The sequence below is a fragment of the Somniosus microcephalus genome, chromosome 1 (assembly GCF_052327205.1).
Source record: "Somniosus microcephalus isolate GS21.2 chromosome 1, FLI_Smic_1.0, whole genome shotgun sequence".
NCBI lineage: Eukaryota > Metazoa > Chordata > Chondrichthyes > Squaliformes > Somniosidae > Somniosus > Somniosus microcephalus.
In genome coordinates, this window is record NC_140987.1 from 452794696 (window position 1) to 452814767 (window position 20072).

The following is a 20072-nucleotide window of genomic DNA, read 5'->3' on the forward strand; positions in this document are numbered from 1 at the left end:
CTGGTTCCTGCAACAAATTAAACAATGCCGCCAGGCTCCCGAGAGATTCTGGCTTAGGTGAAGGCATGATCGGGTCTTCCGATCTCGATCCAAACACACACACGTACTGGGCAGATTCAAAACAACTTATAACTCTAATCACTTTAATATTTACACAACTTAAACTTAAAACTTAAACTTATGTACAGCGCCACCCGTCCCCGGGCGGCTTGCCTAATCCCTGTTTGGACTGCAGCTTGTCGCTCCCTGTGGTGGGGCTGCAGTGACCTGTGGCTTGGGTTCCTCGCAGCCTTTTGCTGTCAACTGGGGACTGCGTTCTGCCAGGGGTTTCCCAAGTCTGTGTTTAATGAAGGTGGGGGAATCGGGCCAGGGCTTCCTTGGCTGGGGCGCCCGAGGCGACCTGCGAGGGGGTGCCTCTGGTGAGGCTCCCATAGCGAGTGGACCTTTGGGTGGGACCTTGGCTCTCACAGCCCGTGGCTCCTCCACGGCTGCCGGCTTCGGCTCCCTTCCCTCAGGCTCCGCCCCTTTGGGATTTGGGTCTGTGGCAGACAACTCCTCACCTGTCCCTACAGGTGGAGGATCTCTGCCCCCAATTTCTACCTCCCCAAACTTGAGTCGAGGGCGGGATCTCCGTCCTCCAACTCCACCTCCTCCAGAATCGTACCAAGGGCGTGGTCCAGCTGTTTGGGCTCCTCGGCTCCGATAGCGTTCGGATCAGGGGGAGGGCCTTGATCTTCGGGCTCCTCCTCGTCCGAGTCCCAGGCCATAGGGGAAACCTCCCCCCAGGTGGGCAGGACAGCTTCTCCTTCCAAGCAGGCTACAATGCCAGCTTTTGTGGTCTGTGGCTCATCGCACGCCTCAGGCTGAGGATCTTTACCCTCAGACCTGGCTTTCCCTGCTGGTTCTTTTGCACCCGGCTTCAACAGTTTGCACCGCTTTATGTGAAACCACTTGTTGCGTCGGGGTATCTCCACTGCACAACTGGCGGGGACCGGTGGATCTTGCATGATTCCTGTCTATCCTGGTCTGTGCCTCTCTCGCCAGCGCGGAGGGTCAGACTCAGGAATTTGACTTCCCGCCGGCTGATCCGTGCTTTCGTTGGGTTGGCCTTGGCATCCTCTATCCCTTTCACGCCCGCACCCACTCCCCAGAGGCAGTGATTTCTCAGATCCACAAGGATCCCGTGCGCTACCAAGAAATCGGCCCCAAGGGCCCCTGTTCCACCTCCCACCCCCCACTTCATTAGCGTACACTTCCACGTGGTGCGAAGTGGTCCTAAACGAATGGAGAGGGGAATGGAATATGCGCCAGCCTGTTCTTCGCCTGTGAAGCCTGATAGAAGATAGGGAACCCTGGTGGACAGAGGTGAGGTGACAGGGTCATCTGTATGGATCACGGTGCACGATGCCCCCGTATCCAACAGATAGAGCCCCTTTACTTCCCCCACCTCCAATTCCACGAGGGGTCGCCTCCATACATCATATCGCAGTGCACACAAATAAACAGGCTGCGCCGGCTCTAGTCATTTGGGCATAGCGGTCGGGGTTTCGGGAACAACAAGACCGGTGGTGACGGCTATCTTCCCCTGCGCGATCATCAGAGACCGCATTGTCTCTATGATTGATTCTATTGCAGCGGGGTTCATAGCTGCACCAACTCCTTGTGCTGGGGCAGGAGCTACGGTTTGGGTTTGGGCTGGTGCTGGGGCAGCGGTCTGGGCTTGGGCTTGGGCTGCGGGAAATTTTCCCTTATTATCCTTCCACGGATTTCTACAGTCCTTGCGCCAATGTCCATCCTTCCCACACCCGTAGCAATTGAGCTTGGCTTGGACAGGGCGATTCCCCTCCTGACGCCACTCCTTCTTGCTTGGGGCTGCGGGTTTTGCCTCATGCACCTTTCCCTTCTGGGGAGGTGTTTCCTGACCTCTACAATTCTTATACGCAACATTGAGCTGGCGGAGCACCGTCTCCTCCGTGACACCGGGACATTGGGGATCAAACCAAGATCTGGCTAGGGCCCATATCTGCAGCAAGCTGTTGGTAACCAAGCAACGGAGCCAATGAACCCGCTGTTCATCGTTCATTGCAACCCGGTCAGGCATGCCCGGACAGCTGCGTCGATACACTGGCCACAGCCTTTCTGCGAAAATCCGTGGGGGTTCTCCAGATAGCTGGACAGTCCCTTCCACACGGTCGAACGGACTACCGTCGTCCACTCCCATTACTTCTAAAACTTCCTCCCTGTGACCCACATACCCTTTCCGTCCCCTCTTACTCTCATCTGAGAGGCACTGAAGGATTGTGCAATCCAGGGAGAAAAGCAACATTTTCGCCTGTTCCTGTTCATCACAGTCATTAATGGCTGCTGTCTCCTGCATCTCCCTGAAATGAATCGAGGGATCTCCCTTTACTGTGAGTCTTGCGAGGTGGCTCACCATGGACCTTAATTGCTGGGCAGCATAGGGCACCACGAGCTGGTTCTGGTGGGGTCCGGCATCACCATTTGTGGCGTTGGGACCGAACCTCTGGTACCGAGCAGGACACATCGGTGCCGGTCCCGGCTTTGCTACCAGTAGCTGTTCTTCCACACATTCCACCTTGGCTACCTCCTCTTTTACCACCACCTGGTTTTCTGGCCAAGCCTCACTGTAGCTCGGCGGTGCTGAGGGCTCGGTGGCTGGTGCCACAACTACTTCGGCTGGAATCGGCTGTTTCGATTCCTTTAAAAAGTCCATGTGACTGGCTTTCGAGCTGACGAGACACACCATGCCTCTTGCCTTAACCAGGGCCGTTCTCAGGTCCTCTATGGTCTTTTGGCAGGGGGCATGGTCTGTGCTCTCGAACCCGTGCTCGAGGGCTAGCTTGTAAGCTGCCTTAACCTCCACTACTCTCTCCTCCTGCGCTCTTAGCTGTTGTGCGAGGCGGGCGTTTTTCTCCCGTATCCTCATTTCATTGATCTTTGCCTCAGTAACCTGGCACTCCAGGTACTCTATTCTAGCCTGATGTTGACTAGCTACCACTTGGCGTTCCTGATTCAGCGCGTGAAGCGCTGTGATGAGTTTTTCCCCACCCATGGCCTTTTCCTCTATCTCTGCTGCCTGGGTTGTGATCCTGGCTGCCTGTGCTGCAACGACTCGGTCCAAGATCTGGACTTGCTTCTTGGAACACATCAGCCACACTGCCTTCTCCACTGACTTCTTATGCTCTTTGCTCTCTGTCCACCTGATGGCTGCGTCCATCGGACGCCCATCCAGTAAGAGATCGGAAATCCACTGCTTAGTGAGATTAACCTTGCCAAAGACATAATCTGCTATCCTCTCATCCATTGCATTTTGGCCATTCAAACTTGGATCTAGTACATTGCAATCGTGCTGCCAGAGTCCTGCTGCGGTCGCCATTTTCTGTAAGGGGTTTTAGATCGCAGAGGTTTCCCACTCTAGAGGCCTCTCTCTCTTGCACAGTAAAACCGTGAGTAGTTCGACCCACTCGCCCCTTAGATTCTGTACTCTGGACTTTGGGGCAGGAACTACAATGTAGAGAAAACTCTTATAGGCCAAGTTTGATGAAACAAAATAGAATTTTATTGCATAATGTAAAACAAATCAAATGCAAGCAAATAAGAGGGTACATGGGAGGGAAAAACACAAACAAATCATAACAACACAATACTAACTAAGGCAAATACAGGCATATTGTACTCGACAAAGATCATCATGAAATGGGGAAACACACGGAACATCGAGGGACAACAACTCATGTTAATTATATCCTTAAATGTCCACCCCCTTAAACCTATCTAGATCTGATTATGAAGGGCCAGAAACATGCTCACCAATCCAACTAGAAAATGTAAGGTTTTGAAACAGGTCTGCATTTGATCCTTTCAGGCGTCCTGTCTCCACGTGGTTGGAGGAGCCCCAGCGAGCTGTGCCACACCTCTCTCCTGAGGTGGGGGTCGGGGACGGCTGGTCACCGGCTGGCCTGGATGTCGGCGGGGTCGGTGATCGTCTGCTCGACCCTGGTCAGAGGAGCCTCGGGCTGGCCCCCATCGTTTCTTCAGTTTCTTATTGTCTCTTCTCCCGAACCGGAGTGGGTCGATGGCCTCTCGTTTCGTCAACGGCCTGGGGTTGGTCGATGATCTCCCGATGTTTTACCCCGGGGCGGGACGTCGGCTCGAACCGTCTTCTTCTCCTTCTTCTAACGATGATGCCACCGATACGATGGTAGCACCACGATGTCTGCATTTTCTTTCTACCCCTGGGTTCCAAGATATACTTCTCATCAGAAGCCCTTATCTCGCGCCAAATCAGGTTAGTCTTTTGTTTTAATTTTGGCGGGCTGGGAGCACAACAGGGTAGTTATTATATTTTAAACTGTTCTTCGATGGCTGGTAACAGGCCATCTCTGGTCTGGAATGACCTTCATTGTTGTTAATGTCCTGGTGATGTCCTTAATGGGTCCTTGATGCTCTTCTCATGAATATGAAACTGTTCCCTTTTGTCTGGGTAAACATTTAGATGGCCTTTATCTACAGGCCGATCTTGACTGGATCTGCATCCAATCTATATGTATATGTGGGTGTCTGGTTTCGTTCTCTCAGAAACGGTTTCCAGAACTTACTGTGGGCTGAATCCACAAAGCTGTCTGAGGACTGCAGGAACCATTTTAAAGTGTCCCAATAAGTTGGTGATGGGGTCTGGTGGCCATTTTGAATGCCCCTTTTTTTCCTAGGCTTCTTTTAAAACAGTCTTTAAAATCATGGCCTCTTCTGCCATTCGACCCTTTATAATGTATAAAGTTCAATTTTGCGAATCCTACAATGACACCCGAAGATGATGAAAATGAGTTCCAGGAGATGACAAAGGACCAAGAGATTCATCACCAACGTCCCGCCTACCTTTTATATTCAGTGATACCGGCCTCCTCCAGGAACTTGTCCAGTTCCCTTTTGAATCTACACTCGCTGCACAAATTGACAACTTATTCCAAGGGTCAGTGACTCCCTGTGAAAAGATAAAAAAACCCTGACAAAAAACCTAGTTCTACACTTAGCTAACTTGGACACATATCGCTTCGCTCCCCCTAACTTATTTAATTCAAATAACCTAGCCACATGGAGAGAGCCTAGTCCCTTCACCATTTGAAATACTTCAGTCAAATCACCCTGAAGTCTATGTTATTCTGGAGCCTATCATGATAACTAAGTGTTAAACTAGAGATTATTATAGTGGCCCTCCTCTGAACCTTCTCCAACGCCTTGAAATCACCCACCGTAGGAATATAGGAACAGGAGTGGGTCATTTAGGCCCTCAGGCCAGTTCTGCCATTCAATTAGATCCTGATTGATCTGTATCTCAACTCCAGTTACCTGCCTTTTCTCCATACCCCTTGATAATTCTAATTGACCTGGTATCCGCAGCATGTTGTGGGAGAGAGTTCCAGATTTCCACTACCCTCTGTGTGAAAAAGTGCTTCCTCCTAAATGGCCGAGCTCCAATTTTAAGATTAAACCTGCTTGTTCAGGATTCCCCACCAAAGGAAATAGTTTTCCGTATCTACACTATTGAATCCCTTTCCCAGAATGGTTCCGGGGATGGGGGATCTTAGCTAAAAGGACAGGTTGGAAAAGCTGGATTTGTTTTCATTAGAGCAAAGGAGGTTGAGGGGTGATTTGATAGAGGTGTACAAGATTATGACAGGTTTCGATAGGCTAGATGGGGAAAGGTTGTTCCCACTAGTTGATGGTACAAGGACTAGGGGACACAAAATTAAGGTTTTGGGCAAGAGATACAGGGGGGATGTGAGGAAAAACCTTTTTACACAGCGAGTGGTGATGACCTGGAACTCGCTGCCGACGGAATTGGTGGAAGCGAAGACATTCAATGTTTTCAAGGGGAGACTGGATGGGCACTTGAGGGAAATAAACTTGCAGGGCTACGGGGATAGAGTGGGGAATGGGACTGACTGGATTGCTCCACAGAGAGCCGGCACGGACTCGATGGGCCGAATGGCCTCCCTCTGTGCCATAATGACTCTATATAAGTCTATGACCTCGATTCCCTCAATCTTCTAAGCTCAAGGGAATAATGTGGATAAATGCGAGGTTATCCACTTTGGTGGCAAAAACAGGAAGGCAGATTATTATCTGAATGGCAATAGATTGGGAGAAGGGGAAGTGCAACGAGACCTGGGTGTCCTTGTGCACCAGTCGGTGAAGGTAAGCATGCAGGTGCAGCAGGCAGTTAAGAAGGCAAATGGTATGTTGGCCTTCGTAGCGAGAGGGTTCGAGTACAGGAACAAGGATGTCTTGCTGCAGTTGTACAGGGCCTTGGTGAGACCACACCTTGAGTATTGTGTGCAGCTTTGGTCGCCTTATCTGAGGAAGGATATTCTTGCCATGGAGGGAGTGCAGCGAAGATTCACCAGACTGATACCTGGGATGGCAGGAACGACGTATGAGGAGAGATTGGGTCAATTGGGCTTATACTCGTTGGAGTTTAGAAGAATGAGAGGGGATCTCATTGAAACTTATAAAATTCTAACAGGACTAGACAGACTAGATGCAGGAAGGATGTTCCCGATGGCCGGGGAGCCCCGAACCAGGGGTCACAGTCTAAGGATAAGGGGTAAGCCATTTAGGACTGAGATGAAATATAGAAACATAGAAGATAGGAGCAGGAGTAGGCCATTCGGCCCTTCGAGCCTGCTCCGCCATTCAACGAGATCATGGCTGATCATCCAAACCCTAGCACCCGGTCCCTACACCGACAGCCATCCCACCCAAGCCCTATCCCCGTAACCCCACGTATTTAATCCCCCCTAACACTAAGGGTCAATTTTTATCATGGTCAATCAACCTAACCCGCACATCTTTGGACTGTGGGAGGAAACCGGAGCACCCGGAGGAAACCCACGCAAACACGGGGAGAATGTGCAAACTCCACTGTGGAACTCTCTACCACAGAAGGCAGTGGAGGCCAATTCATTAAGTATATTCAAGAAGGAGTTAGATATATTTCTTAAGGCTAAAAGGATCAAGGGATATGGGGAGAAAGCAGGGACAGGCTACTGAATTTGGATGATCAGCCATGATCTCATTGAATGGCGGAGCAGGCTCGAGGGGCCGAATGGCCTACTCCTGCTCCTATCTTCTATGTTTCTATGTAAAAGTCATCTGTGCAACCTGTCCTCATAACTGAACCCTCTAAGCCCTGCTATCACTCTGCTAAATCTGCGCTGAACCCCCTCCAAGGCCAATACATCCTTCCTGAGGTTCAGTCCTCAGAACTGACACAGTTACTCCAGATGGGGCCTGACCAAACCTCCGTACAACTGAAGCATTGCTTCCTCACTTATGTATTCTAACCCCATCCATTCCAAAACATCCAATGACCTTGTACCTATTCTAGTATAGATGTAATAATACCTTCTGAAATATTAATGAGAAGCCTGTTATTCCCATTATTATTTGAATATTATCAAACCAGGTTGATATCAAGGTGAATACTTATCAAGGGGTCCATTATTCCGCAAGCTGGATAATTAATGAATATCTGTTAGAGCAGAAGGATTGTATTGATTCACCAATAAGCTTTCATTCAATTTTGGGAAATGGTAGAGCTATTTTTTAGAAAAAGAATGAATTCATTTACAAGACATTAATAAGTGAGAGAAAAAAATAAATGACTGGGGTGTACATATTTAAATATTGGTGGAAATACACAATATAAGCACTTGTCAGTTTCATTAACTCCACGGTGTCAAGAATAAATGTCATAGATTCCAGCAGCAATATCCAAAATCTGCGTTGATTAAAATGAAAGCACGACCACTTCAAGGATCCGGCATATTTATAAATAAGCATCAGAGATGATTTACTTTAATAAAACCACTTCTGTCAAGGTCATTTAAGAGCATAAAGAGATTCATTATATATTTAATATTTTTTTAAGAGCAACTCAATATTATATTTAACCCTTACAGCACAGAGGTAAGCCATTCATCCCATTGCACCTTGCTACCTCTTCCACTGGAGCTGTCTTCTCTAATCCCACCACCCTGCCCTTTCCCCGTATCTTTTCATATTCTTCCTTATCAATTATGCAGCCAATCCCTGGTGCCCAGAATCTCCGCGGGAGTTCGCCCGATCGCGAGACCCCAGGAGAAAGGGCGTATACGGCCGATGAGGCCATTTCTCCAGCGCGTCCGCCAATCTTCCGCCAAAGTAGCGGTAAGAGATCGAGGAATACCATCCCGTCCCCCCACCCCGCAAAAGTTCTACTCCGTAGTTTCTGGGGGCAAAATTGGTCTTCGCCAGTTGTGCGGGACAGGCAATAGTGAATCGGAAACCCGTTTCATGCTGCGACGGATTCTCATTTCCATTGAAGTGACTGGAAAAATAAGTTGGGCTGTTACATGAATCTTGTCATTCATGTGGAAAAGACTTATGAAGCAATACTGGGCGGCCTGCTGGTGGCGCTGTCCAGGGAGAGTATAAATACTCGGGCATGGGCCCAGCTTGCTCAGGACATTCTTTAACAGGAACTAGTGAAGGACACAACTAGATCTCCATGTTGTAAAACAGTTGATTAAAGCCTTGTTTAATACCCAGACCAAGTGCCTAGTAGTTTTCTTACGTCAGGCGGTGAGTGAAATGGCGGGCGATTTGCTATTGCCTTATTCGTGTTTCTGTCCGAGACCAATCTCACCCCCAGTGAGTGGATGCCTCTGTTAAATTAGTAGGCAAATGAATACGATGCGAAAGCATGAAGCATTTATCCACCAACACTGGCAAGAACAATTTCTAGTCCTTAATGATTGTCATATTATTTACTGGTTAACATCAATCCATCCACTGTATTGGGATTTAAAACAGAAGGCATTATAACAAGCCACTTCAATCAGCCCTTGATTATCATTTCTCAAAGCTGAGCATTTTTCAACTCGTTTGATTATACACTGGCCCAGAATTTACTGGGACAATAACGCCAAGTTTAATGGCGCTCCCATTATTAATGCGTAAATCATCCAGCAGGTTGTGGTGAGTGGGAGATGCCCCATGAGTTGCTGGATGATTTGCGCCACAGAAATTGCTGCATTTGCGGTGTAAACAGGAATTAAACTCACCGCAGAAAGCTAGGGCTGGTACTTAACAACGTAAGGACACTTTTAATGACAAGATTTATAACACTCAACGGGCTGGATTTTCTCAATGGAGACATGTTGGAGGCGGGACTGCTGCTTGCCTGGTTTCAGTCCCGCTTTCATCAGCCTCTGGCCAAGCAGCAGGATCTTCCCCTGATTCACGTTGTTAAGCCCGCCCGGCGGGCTCAGCAAGCCAATTAGGTGGAAGTCATTGACAGAGCACATCGACGTATGACGTGTCATCTGTCAAGAATTTTTGAAAGAAGAAATGTCTTTGTTTGACAGCACTGTGAAGCTGTCAAACACTGACATTCTGTGTAGCTTGATGAGTACTTGTGTTCAGGACTCACCAAACCTTTCTACTTTGTAGAAATCAGATGACTGTTGGATTGGAGGATGCAACAGCCAGTCCGTGATCTCTACAATGGAGATGTCGGGACTCCGGCTCCACAGTGGCTGAAGGCTGTCGGCAGAAAGAAAGGTAAGTGAACATTTCCTAACACTTTACACTCACCTCACATACTTACCACTCCACACTTGCACCCATCACTCACCTCTACATCACACTTTCAGACCCCTGCGACCCCCGCAGACCTCCTACTCGGCTCCTACACCCTGGCGGGCTTCCCCGAGGTTGGGAAAGTTAATAGGCTTTAATCCCTTTCCCGCCTCGAGGAGACAGGACCCAGGGCAGCACGGCTTCCCACCTCCTGGTAAGAGGGCAATTAGGTGGAACCCTTGGAGGCGGGTTGGGGGCGAGTTTGTCACCTGCCCCCAAATTCTGCAACTTTCATGGCAGTCCCGCCTCTGTAGCCGCCTCCTCAGGGCTGAGACAATCCAGCCCAACGTCTCCGGCCCAGAAAGGGGAACAATTGAAACTGTGGAGTCTCATTCCTACAGCTAGTAAATTGTTCTTAGCGGTTTCTAAAAAAAATTCTTACTTCTCCTTTCTGCCTCTTTTTCCTCTCTCTCTTTGTAATGAAATCTGTTTGTCTTGATCCTGTATTCGTTTTGCACTCATGTATATTACCCTCCCCCACTGTGTATAGTTTCACTTCCTCTTTCCCGACTAACCTGGGAGGTTCCAGGTCTTGGCTCTTGGCTCCGCCCCTGACTTCTCTTACATAAAGATCCCAGGATCTGTATGACTCATTCCTGTGAAACAGTCGGCGTGTTGAGATGTTAGCTCTGATCTTAGTGATTAAAAGCCAACTTGTTTAAGTCTATAACTTCTAGTTTTGTGGTTATTGAAGGCCCATCACTCTTAATCCGATCTTTCTTTCCCTCTTTATCTTTCTTTCTGTACCTAATTTAACTCTAATTCACCCTGTTTCCTTCTCCGTCGTTCCTCTGTTTCTTTCTCAATCCTTAAATCTCATTGGTGGAGGAGACAGACCGTTAGTCCCGTCGTTCACTGAGGTCCTCGCCACCCTCGCCGTGCCATTATCAGCTCACGTTTCCAGCAATTTGCGGTGCAAAAATCTTTCAAGCTGAAGGGCGCAGAAAAAGAATGAGAGGTGACCTCATTGAAACTTATAAAATTCTAACAGGACTAGACAGACTAGATGCAGGAAGGATGTGCCCAATGGCGGGGGAGTCCAGAACCAGGGGTCACAGTCTAAAGATAAGGGGCAAGCCATTTAGGACTGAGATGCGGAGGAATTTCTTCACCCAGAGAGTGGTGAACCTGTGGAATTCTCTACCACAGAAGGCCGTTGAGGCCAATTCATTAAATATATTCAAGAAGGAGTTAGATATATGTCTTAAGGCTAAAGGGATGAAGGGATATGGGGAGAAAGCAGGGACAGGGTACTGAGTTTGGATGATCAGCCATGATCTCATTGAATGGCGGAGCAGGCTCGAGGGGCTGAATGGCCTACTCCTGCTCCTATCTTCTATGTTTCAAGTCTCTATGTCTACATAATCTAACTAACGGGGCCGCCTTGCTCCAGCAAGGTTTGGGTCAGAATGTGTTTGAATTGGGAAGCTGTACTTTTTGCAACATTACAGAAGTTGCACATGTTTGAAGGGAGGGACGCACCTCGAGGTTTGGATGTTGCTGATGAACTGCTGGGGATTTTCCCTCTCACACATCTTTCGTACTCTTCATGTGCTGCTGTCTTTCACCACCCTCCAATTTCTGTCCTATCCGGTATAACAAAGCCAGGGAGCTGCTATCAAAGGCAGATTGAGCACCTGTGAAGAATTACTAAGCGACAATCTAACTGAGGGCTTTAGATGGCATCCCGAAATATTAATGAAATTTGAGCACTTTGCAACCATCACGTGAATTCCAGGATTTCAGTGCAGTCTTCAAAACATTTGCTCATATTTGTTGTCTACAATGTAGCCTGTATTTTACAAGCATTTTTTTAAAATTCAGTTATGTAGCAGTATTTGTGCTAGCAGTAACTCTAAATGTGGATTAATGACCATGGGATTCATTGTAATGCAATAGCTGATTTCCCAGGGCCTTACTCACAGATGCAATGTTTAACAACAACAGCAGCAACAACAACAACGGTTTTCACTAATCTTTGAAGGTGGCAGGGCAAGTTGATAGGCCGGTTAAGAAAGTGTATGGGACACTTGGCTTTGTAAATAGGGGCATTGACTACAAAAACAAGGCAGTCACGCTACTAAACCTTTACAAATCTCTGGTTGGGCCTCAGCTGGAGTATTGTGTCCAATTCTGAGCCCCACACTTTAGAAAGGATGTCTTGGAGGGGGTACCGAGGAGGCTTACCAGGATGATACCAGAATTGAGGGACTTCAGTTATGTGCAGAGATTGGAGAGGCTGGGATTGTTCTCCTTAGAGCAGTGAAGGTTAAGGGGAGATTTAATAGAGGTGTTCAAAATTATGATTGTTTTGATAGAGCAACTAAGGAGAAACTGTTTCCTCTGGAAAATGGGTCGGTGACTGTTGTGTATGTACCTTTAAGAGAATAACTGGTCTCAGACTGCAGTACCGGCAGTGACCACCCCTGTATAAAAGGCGCTAGTGAGCCTCTGTTGTTTTCAGTTTCACTATTGACTTCTATCAGTAAAGACTTATTTTGTTCAACTCCTGCTGTCCGTGTCTCAATCATTCATGAACGTAATACTGGCGACGAGCAGATACGAACCTACCTACAGTCTGCACCACCTCCTGGGATCCATTCCCACAGCGAAGTGAGCAGAGGTCGAGGCCAGAAAGAAAAGAAAGTAAGAGGCAGTAGAAACGGGCGTCGACCGTGGGCTTCCGCCCTGTGTTGCGGAGTTGAAGATTGCTGGAGAAGCTGTCGGAAGCGGGGCCTGGTTCCTGTCGACGGTGCTTCAGCTAATCGGGCTGGTGGCAGGTAGTGCACTGATCCTTCCTGGGCTGCGGCGGTCGTGAACTCGAGCGGGTGGTTTGCAACGGGGCCGAGCAGCGTTGTCGGGAAGAAGAGAGAGAGAGAGGGTGGAGCACACAGGGCGCGGCTGGTGCTACGAAGCCGGGCTGCGTATAGACCTGCGAAGAGGGAGGCAAGAGTCCCACAGGGTTGTCCCATGACAGGAAAATAGTAAAAAAAAGAAATATTAAACGCGCAAGAAACCGCGGAAAGCAGCGCTAACAACAGCGGGGAAGAAGGCAAAGCGCGGGAGGCGCCATCTTAATCAGCGGGGAAGAAGGCAAAGCGCGGGAGGCGCCATTTTGTTAAATCGGAGAAGAAGGCAAAGCGCGGGAGGCGCCATTTTAGATTTGCAAGATGCCGAAGACTGGCTGTATCACTGCTTTTGATAATACAATAGAGGACTGGACCATGTATGTGGAAAGAGTCGAGGTATATTTCGAGGCAAACGAAATAGCGGAGGAGAAAAAGGCATCGATATTGCTAAACTTAATGGGTGCTAGAACGTACGGCCTATTGCGGGACCTGATTACTCCAGCCAAACCGAAGGCGAAGAGTTTTAACGAAATTGTTGCTGTCCTACAGGAACACCTAAACCCTGCACCGCTGTTGATAGCAGAAAGATTTAAATTCCACAGGAGAACTCAGCATAAAGATGAGAGCAATGCTGAGTACCTTACAGAACTATGCAAGCTATCAAAGCACTGCCAGTTCAGAGCAGGACTGGCAGATACCCTACAGGACAAATTTGTCTGTGGACACCTGAGTGAAGGAACACAGAAGAAGTTACTCTCACAGAAAGAGCTGACGCTAGATAAGGCTTTCAGCGTGGCAGTATCATATGAAGCAACAGCCAGGGGAGCTGCAGAAATTCAACAAAAACCACAGGAATACGGCACCCACGAAATGACACGGGGATTTGCAAAATGTTATCGCTGTGGCAGAACTAACCATGACCAGAAGGACTGCTGGTCCAAAGACAAAATATGTAGGCAATGCGGGAAGATGGGACACATTGCACGAGTTTGCAGGTCTGGGAAGAAGACAAGCGACAACAGAAAGGCTACTAAGGAACCGTACAAGAAAGTACAAAAGATGACAGACAGTAGTTCCGAAGACCAGATGAGCGACAGTGAATCCGGGAACAGGAGATTAAGCTGTCTCAAACTTCACAATGTAATCACAAAAGAGGATCACCGAACCATTTGGGTCACCCTCACGATAGCAGGGTCCCAAGTTAAAATGGAATTGGATACAGGATCAGCGCTAACCATCATGAATCGACGAGACTACCCTTGAGAGAGACATCCATCGTCTTGACGAAGTATACGGGGCAAAAAGTATACCCCAGAGGAAAAATAAGGGTGCCTGTCGAATACAACGGCAAGAAAATACGGAAATTTTATCTCTACATACTGCCAAATGGTGGACCACCGTTATTGGGATGGGCATGGATCAGGAAGATAAACTTAGATTGGCACTCCATTCATGAAATGACGGTGGATGGTAAAAAAGATGAAGACGTCACTCCTGGATGATTGTCAACAATCTTAGCTAACACCAAAGAGGTATTTCAACAAGAACTGGGCACGCTTAAAGGCTTAACCGCCTCAATAAAAATAGAAGAGAATGCAGTTCCCAAGTTTTCAAAGCAAGACCGGTACCATATGCAATTCGCCCAGCCTTCGAGGCAGAGCTGGAGAATCTGGAGAAGGCAGGCGTGTTGTCTAAGGTCGACTGGAGCGAGTGGGCGACACCCATCGTTCCTGTCATGAAGAAAACGTTAAGCAATAAGTCCGGGGAGCCAAGAAAGATTTGCATCTGTGGGGATTTCAAGGTGACGGTGAACCCAGTCCTTCACACAGTACAATATCCTCTTCCAAGGATAGAAGACATCTTCGCCTCACTGTCTGGAGGGAAGCGTTTTACAAAAATTGACCTAGCACAAGCATTTTTGCAGATGGAGGTTGAAGAGTCCTCTAGGAAGTATCTCACGATAAACACTCACAAAGGTCTTTACCAGTATCATCGATTGGTATTCGGAGTAGCATCGGCTCCGGCGATATGGCAAAGAGCGATGGAACAAGTCCTGCAAGGGATTCCGGGGACTCAGTGTTACTTGGACGGCATCCTTGTGACAGATGAAGATGACAGTGAACACCATAACAATCTAGAACAGGTGCTCACTAGACTACGGGAATATGGGCTGCGAGCCAGCCGCCCCAAGTGCGAATTTTTTAAGAAACAGATATCGTATTGTGGCCACGTGATTGATAAAGAGGGGTTGCATAAGTCCCCTGACAAAATTGAAGTGGTTGTTAAGGCCCCAGCGCCTGAAAATGTGTCGCAACTGAGGTCACTCCTCGGATTGGTGAATTACTACCATAAGTTTTTGCCGAATTTGTCGACAATTCTGCACCCACTGAACACCCTGCTACGAACGGGGGTAGCATGGAAATGGAGCGATGATTGTAATCGGGCCTTTCAGTAGAGTAAGGACTTAATCACTTCAAGGGAAGTATTGGCTCACTACAACCCAGCACTGCCGATCAGACTGGCGTGTGATGCGTCTCCTTACGGCATTGGGGCGGTACTGTCACATAAATTCCTTGATGGTTTAGAGAGGCCGATAGCTTTTGCGTCACGCTCGTTAACTTCTGCCGAGCGTAACTACGCCCAGATTGACAGAGAGGCCCTCAGCCTAGTGTGGGGGGTGAAGAAGTTCAATCACTACCTGCACGGTCAAAAATTTACTCTACTAACCGATCATCAACCTCTTGTCTCCATTTTCAACCCTCAGAAGTGTGTACCGATAATGACAGCACAACGGCTGCAGAGATGGTCCCTTTTCCTAGGGGCACACCAAAATGACATCGAGTACAAAGGAACTAAACAGCATGGAAATGCTGATGGATTGTCACGCCTACCGTTGCCGCCGGTGGAAGAAGAAGACCTTGCAGTGGATCCAATGGAGTTATTCCACTCGACCATTGTCGAATGTCTCCCTGTGACAAATGCAAACATAGATAAGGAAACACGGAATGACCCGACACTATCACGGGTCTATGATTTAACGGTGAAGGGATGGCCAGCACATGGCGAACCACTGCTGCCAGCATTCTCGCCGAGAAGAGAACAGCTGTCAGTGTGCAGAGGAACCTTGATGTGTGGATCCAGAGTAGTAATTCCACCTAAGTTGACGGATAGAGTGCTCAATGAGCTTCATGAGGGTCATCTGGGTGGGGGAAAAATGAAGAACTTAGCCAGAGCATTTGTGTGGTGGCCGGGAATCGATAGAGAAATCGAAAAGATGACCAAGAGCTGTGCAGGATGCCAGAAGGTCCAAAACGCCCCACCACAAGCTCCTCTGCATCCATGGGAGTGGCCCTCATCTCCATGGCAAAGGGTGCACATTGATTTTGTTGGTCGCTTCATGGACTCGATGTTATTAATTGCGGTAGATGCACATTCAAAGTGACCAGAGGTAATAAAAATGTCCTCAACCACCACGGAAAAAACTATCACAGTTTTACGAACCATATTCGCCAGGAATGGGCTGCCTGAACAGATTTGCTCTGACAATGGACCACAGTTTGTGTCTGAAGAGTTCCGGAGGTTCTTAAAGAACAATTGTGTTAAGCATTACACATCTGCCCCATATCATCCAGCCACTAATGGATTGGCTGAGAGGTTTGTCCAAACATTCAAGAAGGCTATCAAGGCAATGTGTAATGAAGATATACCCCTACAGCACAAGGTGGACAACTTCTTGTTTGCCTACCGGAATGCGACACATGCGGTTACCAACCAAACTCCAGCCATGATGTTCTTCAATCGAAGACTACGATGCCGCTTGGATTTGGTTAAGCCAAACGTCCGAAGAGATGTGGAGAACAGGCAGTTTCAGAATATGAATGAAAGGCCGACCAGGAGTTTTATGATAGGTCAACCAGTTTTGGCCCGGGACTACCGCACTGAAAAATGGCAGCCAGGAACGATTTGTACACGACAAGGACCTCTCATGTATACCGTGGACGTTGGGGAGAGCATTGTAAGATGCCATGCTGACCAGATTCTAGAGTCACTGGAAAACGTCAACTCCACACCATGATCTGATACACCTGGTAATGAAATCGCCGTTCCAATTGTAGCTACCGCAGAACCGGTAATATTGGAAGCAGATGAGCCAAACAACGACATTGATCCCGACTCAACATTGCCAAAAGAACCTGATACCCGAAAGAGGCGTTATCCAGACAGAATCAGGAAGCCTCCTCAAAGACTGAACTTATAATTGCTTAAACTTAGCCAATGTATCTAGCAACCGTAATTGTGATTGTAATTAGTTATCATTTAGTTGTTAAATGAATGTTATGTACTGTTTATCTAAAAGGGGAGGAATTGTTGTGTATGTACCTTTAAGAGAATAACTGGTCTCAGACTGCAGTACTGGCAGTGACCACCCCTGTATAAAAGGCGCTAGTGAGCCACTGTTGTTTTCAGTTTCACTATTGACTTCCATCAGTAAAGACTTATTTTGTTCAACTCCTGCTGTCCGTGTCTCAATCATTCACGGGCGTAATAGTGACCATAGGTCATAGATTTATAATAATTGGCAAAATAACTGGCGGGGAAATGAGGAGACATTTCTTCACACAGCGGGTTGTTATGATCTGGAAGGCTCCACCTGAAAGGGTGGTGGAAGTAAACTCCACAGGAACTTTCAAAAGGCAATTGGACATGTATTTGAAGAGAATTAATTTGCAGGTTTATGGGAAAAAGTTGAGGTGTGGGGCTAATCAGATAGCGCAGGCACGATGGGGAAAATGGCCTCTTTCTGTGCTGTAACTTTCTATGATTCAAACAACAACACCCAACAATGGTTACAACAACTGGTTATGTGGATGGAGGAGCTTGCCGTGAGGCCACGGATGGAATTGAACGCAAGGATAAGGATTTTAATTTTAGGACTTGGGGAACTGGGCGACACCGCAAGTCAGCAAGGAAACGGGGTGATGGGCAAGCGGAACCTGGTGGGGACAGCAGAGTTTTGGATGAGCTTGAAGTTTGTGGTCGACGGAGGATGGGAGGCTAGCCAGGATAGCACCGGAATAGTCAGGTCCGGGAGGATCAGTGGCAGGCTGGGCCAAATGGCCTCCTTCTGTGCAGTAAAGCTCCAAGGTTCGATGTACTGGTTGCAGTTCCTCGAGACAAGGCAGAGGAAAAAATACATGGCATCAAGGAGAAGTAAAACTAAAGACTTGCATTGATATAACGCCTTTCATGACCGCCAGACGTCCCAAAGTGCTTTACAGCCAATTAAGTGCTTTTTGAAATGTGGTCACTGTTGAAATGTAGAAGAGCTTGAAATGATTGGACTTTTTAGCCTCAATATCATATATCTCAGACAGGCCATAATAGACGTTTCTATTATTAATGGGGTAGAGATAGTAAACCTGGAGCAATAAGAAGCACCTCTCATGTCCTCAGTATGTATCAGATTTCAGACCAATCAATTACCTTTCTTGAAATGTAGACCAATAGAGAAGGCTGAGGGACGACCTGATAGAGGTAGGGTAACGTGGAGAAGATGTTTCCACTGGTGGGGGAGACCAAAACCCGGGGGCACAAATATAAGATAGTCACCAATAAATCCAATGGGGAATTCAGGAGAAACTTCTTTACTCAGAGAGTGGTGAGAATGTGGAACTCGCTACCACAGGGAGTGCTTGAGGCGAATAGCACAGATGCCTTTAAGGGGCAGCTGGATAAACACATGCCGGAGAAGGAAATAGAGGGTTATGCTGATGTGGTGCGATGAAGAGAAGTGGGAGGAGGCATGGACCAGTTGGGCCAAAGGGCCTGATTCTGTGCTGTCTATTCTATGTAATTCTTTGTAGTCACTGCTGTTTGGTAGGAAAATGCAGCACTCAACTTGCACACAGCAAGGTCCCACAACCAGCAGTGAAGGAAATGACTGGTTGATCTGATTTTTGCAATGCATTGATTGAGAGATAAATGTTGAGCTGAAGAACTTCTCTGCTTGACTTTAAGTTGTGCCATGGGATCTTTTACATAGAAACATAGAAACATCGAAGATAGGAGCAGAAGTAGGCCATTCGGCCCTTCGAGCCTGCTCCGCCATTCAATGAGATCATGGCTGATCATTCAAATTCAGTACCTTGTCCCTGCCTTCTCCCCATATCCCTTGATCCCTTTAGCCTTAAGAAATATATCCAACTCCTTTTTGAATATATTTAATGAACTGGCCTCCACCGCCCTCTGTGGCAGAGAATTCCACAGGTTCACCACTCTCTGGGTGAAGAAATTCCTCCTCATTTCAGTCCTAAATGGCTTACCCCTTATCCTTAGACTATGACCCCTGGTTCTGGACTCCCCAGCCATCATAAACATCCTTCCTGCATCTAGTCTGTCCAGGTCTGACAGAATTTTATAGGTTTCGATGAGATCCCCTCTCAATCTTCTAAACTCCAGTGAGTATAAGCCCAATCGACACAATCTCTCCTCATACGTCATTCCTGCCATCCCAGGTATCAGCCTGGTGAATTTTCGCTGTACTCCTTCCATGGCAAGAACGTCCTTCCTCAGGTAAGGCGACCAAAACTGCACGCAATACTCAAGGTGCGGTCTCACCAAGGCCCTGTACAGCTGTAGCAAGACATCCTTGTTCCTGTACTCGAACCCTCTTGCTACGAAGGCCAACATACCATTTGCCTTCTTAACCGCCTGCTGCACCTGCATGCTTACCTTCAGCGACTGGTGCACAAGAACACCCAGGTCACTTTGCACTTCCCCTTCTCCCAATCTATTGCCATTCAAATAATAATCTGCCTTCCTATTTTTGCCACCAAAGTGGATAACTTCACATTTATTTGCCATGTTTCTGCCCAATCACCCAATCTGTCCAAATCATACTGGAGTTTCCCGACATCCTTCTCACAGCTTACCCTCCCACCCAGCTTTGTGTCATCTGCAAATTTGGAGATATTACATCCAATTCCCTCGTCCAGATCATTAATATATATTGTGAACAGCTGGGGTCCTAGGACCGATCCTTGCGGTACCCCACTAGTCACTGCCTGCCACTCGGAAAATGACCCGTTTATTCCAACTCTCTGCCTTCTGTCCGCCAACCAGTTCTCTATCCAAGTCAATACCTTTCCCCCAATCCCATGTGCCTTAATTTTGCACGCTAATCTCTTATGTGGGACCTTATCGAAAGCCTTCTGAAAGTCCAAATACACCACATCCACTGGCTCTCCCTTATCTATTTTACCAGTTACATCCTCAAAAAATTCCAGTAGATTAGTCACGCATGATTTACCTTTTGTAAATCCATGTTGACTTTGTCCGATCCTGTCACTGCTTACCAAGTGCTCTGCTATTACATTCAGCTGACTAGGTAGGCAGGGCCTCAGTTTAACATTTCATCTGAAGGGCAGCACCTTTGACAATGCTGCACTCCCTCAGAACCACACTGCAGCAACAGCCTACATTATAGGGTCAAGTCACTTGAGTTGGTCAATGGTTTGTAAT